At 37.6% G+C, this 9,065-nt stretch overlaps 1 pseudogene; it reads left to right on the top strand.

Annotated features, from left to right (window-relative positions):
- The first annotated feature begins 892 nt into the window (after window positions 1-892).
- On the top strand, window positions 893-1,639 carry LOC147917442 (small ribosomal subunit protein eS6 pseudogene; annotated as a pseudogene).
- Window positions 1,640-9,065: the final 7,426 nt, after the last annotated feature.

Genomic DNA, 9,065 nt, shown 5'->3' with positions numbered 1-9,065 from the left:
AAGAGAATTTTTGGTGATTAAAAAAAAAAAAGACAAACTGATTAAACTGCATCTGGGTTAACTTTTCTAAATAGCAAATTGGCAGACAGCCTGGAAACAATGTAAATTCTGCTTCATTAAAATTACAATCACAGCTGATTTTTTTTTCCACCTAGGTGGCTATTGAGAAATAAAATTTCAATGGTTGTATGGCTCACGTACAAAGGTGACATAGTAAACTCGCACAGAAATTCCCATAGATGGGACTGGAGGTAACCACGGAGGAAGACAGGTGGCCAGGAGAAAGAGCCACAGCAAGAGCTGGCCCTCTCCAGAGCGCCCACATACCCACAAAACGCTGTTCCATCAAAAGGTAAGAAAAGAGGTTTGCCAAGAACCCTTTCTTCTGGAAAGGTAAATAAGGGAGTTTATTTGCATATTAAGTAATCAAAGAAACGTTTTACAGTATAGCTTTAATTGACTAAAAACTAGCACATGATAGTTTATTTGTATAAACACTTTTTCTCCAACTATGAACTCAGAACTGAGGGAACATTTTGTAAGAAAAATAACCATGAAATATTTTCTCTATCAACTTTGAAAAAAACCAAAAGAATAATATCATGGTGTGTTTGTTTGGCATCAAATGTGTTTTGATTAACTGTCCTTAGAAAAGGCGTAAAGGTAAGAAAAAAAAGTCCAAATTGACTATAAGTGTTTCAAGTCAGTATGCCCAGTAGTAGTTTGGGACCATGTGAGACAGAAAAGTTGAGAAGGAGGCTCATGAGAGAAAGATAAGAGGAGTCCATTGTGTATATTCAAGTAAAGATGTCCAATACACACTTAGAAATACAAGATTGGCTGTCTCTTTCTCGTAGACTCTCGGAGGAAAAGCAGCAGCTTCAGGGTGAAGATGAATATCTTCTTCCCAGCCACTAGCTGCCAGAAACACATTGAAATGGATGGTGAATGGAAACTTCATACTTTTGTTAGGAAGCATATGGCCACAGAAGTTGCTGCTGATGCTCTGAGTGAAGGAAGAGTGGAAGGGTTATGTGGTAAGAACAACAAACAAGGTTTCCCTGTGACCCAGTGTGTCTGGACCCATGGCCATGTTCGCCACGTTCATCTGCTATTGAGTAGGGGGCTTCCCTGTGATAGACCAAGGAGAATTGGAGGAGGAAGGTGCAAATCTGCTCTGTTTGGCATTGCATTGTGGATGTGAATTTGAGTGTTCTTAACTTGGTTATTATAAAAATGGAGAGGATAGTCCTCAAATGACGATGCTGCTGTGCCTCATGGCCTAGACCTGAAAGAGCTAGCAGATTCTGCAAAGTTTTCCATCTCTCTAAAAAGACGATGTCCACCAACATGCTGTGAGAAAGTCCCTGTATAAAGAAGGCAAGAAACTCAGAACCAGAGCGCCCAAGATTCAGTGCCCTGTATTCCACGTGTTCTACAGCACAGATCATCGACGTATTGCCCTGCAGAAACAGCTTACTAAGAAAAATGAGGAAGAGGCTGCAGAATATGCTAAACTTTTGGCCAAGAGAATGGGAGACCAAAGAGAAATGCCAGGAACATTTCCAAGAGACAGACGCTGTCCTCTCTGAGAGCTTCTCTCCTCAGTCTGAGTCCAGTCAAAAATAAGATTTTCTAGATGTTCAATGTCACTAATTATTAGGGAAATGCAAGTCAAAACTATAATGAGATATCATCTCACAACTATCAGAATGGCTATCATTAACAAGACAAGAAATAAGTGTTGGAGAGGATTGGAGAAAAGGGAAGCCTCATACGCTGCTGGTGGGAATGCAAACTGGTGCAGCCACTAAGGAAAACAGTATGGAGATTTCTCAAAAAACTAAAAATAGAAATACCATATGATCCATCTATCCTACTACTAGGTATTTATCCAAAGAATATGAAATGAACAATTCAAAAAGATTTATGCACCCCTATGTTCATCGCAGCTTTATTCACAGTAGCCAAGACATGGAAGCAACCCAAGTGCCCATCAGCGGATGACTGGATAAAGATGTGGTATATATATACATTGTAATACTATTCAGCCATGAAAAAAGACAAAATTGTGCCATTTGCAACAACATGGATGGACCTTGACGGTGTAATGCTAAGCGAAATAAGTCAGACAGAGAAAGACAAGTACTGTATGATTTCACCCGTATGTGGAAGATAAACAAACACATGGATAAGGAGAATAGATAAGTGGTTACCAGAGGAAAAGGGGGTTGGCAAAAGGGGTAAAGGGAGACATGTGTATGGTGATGGATAAAAACTAGACTATTAGTGGTGAACACAATGCAAGCTATACAGAAACTGAAATATAATAGTGGACATCTGAAAATCACACAATGTTAAAAGCCAATATGAGCTCAATAAAATTAAAAAGAAAGATTTTCTAAGAGTAACAAATAAATAAGATCAGATTTTTTTTAAAAAAGAAAAAATATAGGGGATTTAAACTTGGATGAAAGTCAGGACTGGAAATGTGGATACCATAAATAAAGTTAGAAGAGAAACAGTGGGAAGAAAGGTTTGCAGCACATATAAGAGACAGAAGATTGGTTTTCAGTAAACTTCTACCAATTAATAAGAAAAAGGCCAAGACTGTGAACAAGAACTTCACAGAGGAGAAAGTAAAAATGACCAATAAACATATGGAAAGATGCTCAGTCCTTTAATATTCAAGGAAATGGATATTAAAAGCATAATATAAATCATTCTATACCCTTCAGGTTAGCAAGAAAAAAATTAATTTGATAATGTCAAAGTACTGTGTAAATGAGTTCAAGCGGCCACACGTCTCACACGCCATGCTTGCTTGAGTAGCATTTCCTGGGGGATAGCCAAGGGGGCAGGAGCAGTAGCAGGGGCTCTGGAGCACCGCACGGGCGATGTAGTAGAGCCCGATTCCCCAGTCTGGGAAAGCAACTCAGATCCTTGGGCTGCAAGGTTTTTACACTGCAGGATTAGGGAAAGGCCAACCCCTTTCCTAGGGGATTTAAAAGCCAGGATTCAATAGCAACATGATATGCTGAACCTTTGCTACAGTTCTAAGCTGCTAGTTTGGTGTTCACAGTGGGAAGAATGCCAGTCCCTTTCTTGGGAGTCAGGTAGGTGGGATCTAAGCCTTACATCCATAGCTGCATGTTGTAGCAAGTTAGCAAAGAATTCATCCCATTGCCTCATAGTTGAGCAAGCACTGCCTCCTCAACTGACATGATGGAGTGAGGAACTGGGGTCCAAGCCTTGAGCCTGACAAGTATTGGCGGCCTTAAACATAGGTCATCACCAGTTTTCCATAGAGCTTTGCAGGAGTCCAGCTCTCTCTTTGGCAAGCCAGCCTAGAGGAGATCAGTCTTGGACAAGTTAACCTGTACCTCTCACAAGGATTAGCGAGGATATGGGGAAATGATAGTTTCATACAACACCAACAGAGGTTTTACATCTTATAGCTGTTTGGGGGCCAAGGGACCTACTCCCTGTTCTCTGACAATGCCCCAAAGAGATTGCAAGACTCCAAAGAGGAATGGCTACAAGTTTTCAACCTCTCCAAAGATCCCTATGCCTAAAACATAATAAAAAAAAACTGTAGAGTTACCCTGACTGGTGGCTTGGACATTTCAGTACCTACCAGTGGAGACCGATAACCAGTGTCCACAGGTTCTCCAGAATACCTTGAAACTTGTTTATAATATTGGATCCCTGATGCAACCTTGGGGAGGAAGAGCTTTGAGAATGACAGATGAGTTGCCCACCAGCCCAGTGGGAAGGGGAACAGTTGGAAATTGAATCGATTTAAAGAAAATAAAGAATTGCTATATTTCTTGCAAAAAATATAATTTACAAAGTTAAATTCCAGGCAAATTTTATTTTACTTTATCTTTTAACATGTTATATCATATTCTGGGGGAGCAAATAGGATTTTAAAAGTTCTGTAATTTGCTAATGTTTCATTTGTGAACATTCAGAGGAAAACCAACCAAGTTTCAAATTACTCTATGATAAGTGCCCAAGGTATGATTTTTAATCTTTTTAAGCCATAGGTTCTACAAGTATAAAATAGGGATTGTTATTAATCATTAAGATTAATGAGACAATGTTTATAAAGCACTTAGCACAATGATCTCAATCAGTGGTACTTGAAGGATAATATTCACACTATAGGAATATGAGAAAACAGAGAGAAGAGGAAAAGGTCACCCACAATCTGACCACCCTAGGACAAGTGCCATTATTTTGGATATTTTCCTCTCGAGGTAGATTTTTAGCTTTAAGGATTGTTTTGTTGTGTTGTTGTGCTAGTTGCCCGAGAGCAGAGAGTATGTACCTCAGCACCTAACATAGTCAATGATAAAAAAAGTATTGAATTAACGAATCAGTCAATAGTTGGAGTTGATTTGTGTTTTTTCCATATTTTCATCTGCTAATAAAACGCAAGAAGCTTTCAAACAGGCAGGAATGTTCTTTTAAAAACACTTTTCATACAGTTTTTCAACAAATAAGGAAGGTTTTCTTTTCTTTTTTTTGGTGAGGAAGACTGGCCCTGAGCTAACATCTGTGCCCGTCTTCCTCTATTTTGTATGTGGGACACTGCCACAGCATGACTTGATGAGTGGTGTGTCAGTCCACACCTGGAATTCAAACCTGTGAACCCCGGGCCGCCAAAGTGGAGCACACAAACTTAACAACTATGCCACTGAAGATTTTCATTTTTAAGTTGCCTATATTATTTCAAAATATTTCAAAAGTATGATTAGGTAGCCTCAAATATGTGAAGAATATTCCTCAACTCATTTTTAAGCACCCCATCATTAAGCATTTCATTATTGTTCCTAATATATGTAAATAAAGGTAAGTTTTTTAAAGTGGTATGGCGGTATACCAAGAATACAATTGCTGCATATATTCAAATAGTCAGTTCCTCTTTTTTTTTGTCTCTTTAAAAATAAAATGGCAATATGCATGTGGAATTGCTAGCTTGCTTAAGATTCTTGAAACCTGTGTTTTTTCTCCAAGGATTTCCTCATATTCTCTCAAATCCCAATGAAGTTATTGCTTTAGCAAAAGGCAAATCATTGCTTGCCATTATGCTCATTTTGTACTTCCCTAGGTAGCGTTCATTTCCTTCCTGTCATTAGTAAGAGAATGACTCAACAGCAGCTCGGGCAGCCAATCCTCCAGCTCAGTGCTCATCTACAATTTCTGTGATGTGGACAAGAGAAAGCTGACTAATTTAAAAACACATAAACTGAATCTGGGGGAATCAGGATAACCTGTAGAAGACATGCTGGGCCTCTGATGGGAATATAGGCTTGCTGGTGACCCGTCTCTTGCCACTCCTTCCCATGTCCTCCCCCACACCCTGACTGAATCTTTCAGCAGAGACTGGTCAGGTCTCCTCTTTCTTCCACTGGTTTACTGATAACTTTGCTTCCCAGGGAGATCCATTTTCCCCCATGTGCTTAAAGTAAGTCTCAATAATATCATAGACAAAACCGACATACACAATTGTCCTGGATCCATGAATTAGCCCCTTTCCTTCCTGATTTGTTAATATATTTGGCCATTTTGCCTGTAATTAGCAGGCTTGACAACAGATTCTTAGGGACAAGAAAATACAAATTAAATCTTGGTCTTGGAATTTCATCATTGAATCCTGATTGAGTAAAAATCCTAAATTTTATGTATTTAGAGGAAGCACTATTAGAATTTCATTTTGCAGAATATGTCCAAGTAATATCTGAAATAAGTGTACGTAAACTGGCTTGTTTCAGAAATATTGGAAAAACAAAAAGTATATAAAGAAAAAAATTAAACAGTAAATAGAAGCTGTTTTTTTAAATGGCCTATAATAAACAATAACTACTCTTATAACTTGAAAAATAATAATAGTAAAAACTAAAAATAATGAACTCGTCTTTTGAATCCTTTTATTCAAGATAAGGAATATAGCAAACTTCTTTCTACCTTCCCCTCTATTGCCCTTCATCACCCGCAATGATATAATCTGAATGTTTAGTTTCATCTACTTGATACTAAAATATAGTATCATTTGGTACTTTCTTTTAAAAATCATTTTGACATTCACGTTGTGCATTAGAATCATAATTACAATAATTTTTTGGACCACTGTTTGAAGTGAAATGTTTAACTGAAAACAACGCACATCACTAGTGCTGTTACTTTATACTTCAATTCTTAATTCTGATTCCTTTCTCAGGTTTCATGTATTTCCTTTTCACGTAATTTTTTTTCAGAAAGGTGATTTGAATTAGTAGACGTTCTTTCATATATCTCTAGCATACTTCTCAATTTCATGCCCAGCAGTACAGTACACACAGTCAGTGGGTGTATAGCACACAGGTATTTTACTGTAAAGAAAAGTCCTTGGAAAGTGCCAGTGATACACAGTTATGTGAATTACAGGAAAAGGTAAAGGTAAAAAACTGTTATACTCAGTTAACTTGGCAGATATTTAAAAGCCTATTTTGTCTTGGAATTTCTAGTCTTTTCAGAGATAATAGCTGAATTTATAAATAAGTGCCTAACAAATGTGTGACAAATGAATTAGAAAAGAGAAAGATTAGAAAAAAGAGAATCAGTTAGGTGACAGTCCCTAAATGATTATGCAGAAAATGGAAATGTAGACCTTGATCCACTGCTAATAAGTCTTTCTAAAATCTTTGATTTAAAACATGATTCATTCTATCAGAAACTTATGAGAAATCCAGGATATACTGAAAACTGAAGATAGTAAATAGATTTCCCTGCCTCACATGACCGCTGACCACACATCTGGAGAATCTGTTTGCATAGATTTTCTAAGTTATGTGAGTTGATATGATGCTTAGTTAGGAACATTTTATTATTTTAGATAGCCAAACTAAGGACAAAACTTCCTTATGATTAGATTTTTCTGCTGCATTGGATCTCTTGGGAAATAAATATTGACTGTGCCATCTTTCTAATTAAAATTTTCAGGAAGCCTCATCTAGTAATCCAAGTAATGTTGCAGTATAGACAGTTTGGTCAGATATTTTAGGCCCTAGAGTGGATCCCAGATGACCCGATTATTTTGTCAGTGTATCTATACCAAACAAATTAATTAATTGCTACTTTCTTCTTTGCAAATACAATCACGGACAAAAGACATATAGAAAAATTAAGCTTCTAAATATAGATGAAGAAAAGAATTGCTGAGAAGTTCATTTTTGCCCAATCACTCAAGCAAATTTCCAGGAAGACATAAGCATAATTATGATGACAGCTTGAACTTATAAATTTTTTTTTATGAAGAACCCAAAGATAAGTAATAGTGCAGACAACATTAGACCAAAATAAAGTCAGCTCACGTGAGATGCTGTAATTGTAAATTTTCTTAAAATTGGAAGTTCTAATCTTTTGGACAACAGTGTTAAAGTTTTGCTTTTGTGCAACCCAAATAATTATTACGTCTTAAAACATTTTGTCACTTTATCCATTCCCTGAGAACTCATTTGAAAGACGAATTATGCTCTTTCATAAGAGGGAGGAGGAGAAGACAAGAAGAGGTGAAGAATATGTCTAAGTCTACCTAAAAAGAGGGACTGAGAAGGTAATATTTTCTTAGCATAAGGTGCCAATGCTCAAGTAAAGCTGGTATTTTGGAGCCAACCAAGAAAACAGCCAGCAAATGTAGTTTGAATACCTCCTTTCTTTCCTAGAGGTGTAAAAGAATGCCATGTGGGCTCCTCCAACTTTGGAGGAGCTCCAGAGAAATATCTCACCAAGGTTTCATGGCACATAGGGGGCCAAATGCATCCTGGATAATATTCTTGTGATGTGTGAAGAAGGTGTTAAAGAGCCATAGAAAAGTCATTTTCAGGCTTCTCTGAGCCAGATTTAAAATTTTTTTAAAAACCCATGAAAGATAAAAAGTCAAACCTGACAGAGATTCCAGATGAGTTTAGTAGTTTAGTATATCCAACCTGTACCCACATCATTACATTTCCTAACGGAGATGAGGCTGTGTTATGCTAGCCTCTCATGACCTGTGGAAGTAACACATCAGAAATGGAATTGAGAGGGAGGCTAGAAATGCATCTGAGAAAAAAGGGAAGGGGCTCAACTCGGGGAGCAAAGCCGTTTGGCATAGATGGGGCTTCTCACACCCATAACGGTGTATTGGAACTTGCAGGATTTTTAACTATGTATAAGATCAAGATTCTTAGAAAATTCCCCACTGAGAAAACGGAGGGTACACACCAAAGGTTTATTGGCACTGACCACCAATACACTCTTCTATTGGAGCCCTTAGACAGCTGTTTAAAATGAGGGAGGAGGAAAACCGAGGAGAGAAAAAGGAGGAGATACTTTGGAAGGCACAAAAGCCTCCAAACAGTTCCAATCTTAGAGTGTTATGATGTTAAAATATGAGGCACATTATCAGGAGATGAAAGTTCAAAGAGGCCTCAGCTTTGTGTTGGATAAACAGGAACATATGCCCAGCCTCGGAAATATTTCAAATGTGTTGTGAAACTTCTCTCAGTTAGGAGAGAAATGTTAGAGTTCAACTGTGAAAAATTCAATTGCATATTTGACAAAAGCAGGTGCTGGGAAAGACCACAAACTTTCTAAGCGTGTCAGCACCATGCACAGCAATAACAAACAGAAGAGAAAATGTTATTAAGGATTAGAAAGGTTTTCTGAGCAATACGTCAAATGAGCCCAAGTAGCATTTACATGTCATTGTGGCTATGCATTCCTCTGAGGGAAAAATAAAAGTTGAAAAGAAGGAAATTGAGACTCTGGAAATATTTCATAGTTGGCCTTTGTGGAAAATTTATAAAATCAAGGGAAGTTTGGGCAGAAGTCACTACATGCCAGAAGTGAGACTTCTCTGTTAAGGAAGGTTAATCGAAAGGAAGAAAAAGACAACTTAACCCAGAAAATCTAAGCCTAAAATTAGCTCACCAGAGAAGTCCTATTCCAAAGGAATTTTATTTGTTGATTTATGAGTTGTGATGGCAGGAAGAGTATGTATAGTTGATCAAAAATCTTTTCTTAAAGTTGTTACTAAA

This window comes from Ceratotherium simum, chromosome 3 (assembly GCF_057802395.1).
Source record: "Ceratotherium simum simum isolate JZ-2026a chromosome 3, ASM5780239v1, whole genome shotgun sequence".
Taxonomy (NCBI): Eukaryota; Metazoa; Chordata; class Mammalia; order Perissodactyla; family Rhinocerotidae; genus Ceratotherium; species Ceratotherium simum.
This window is presented reverse-complemented; position numbering and strand designations above follow the sequence as displayed.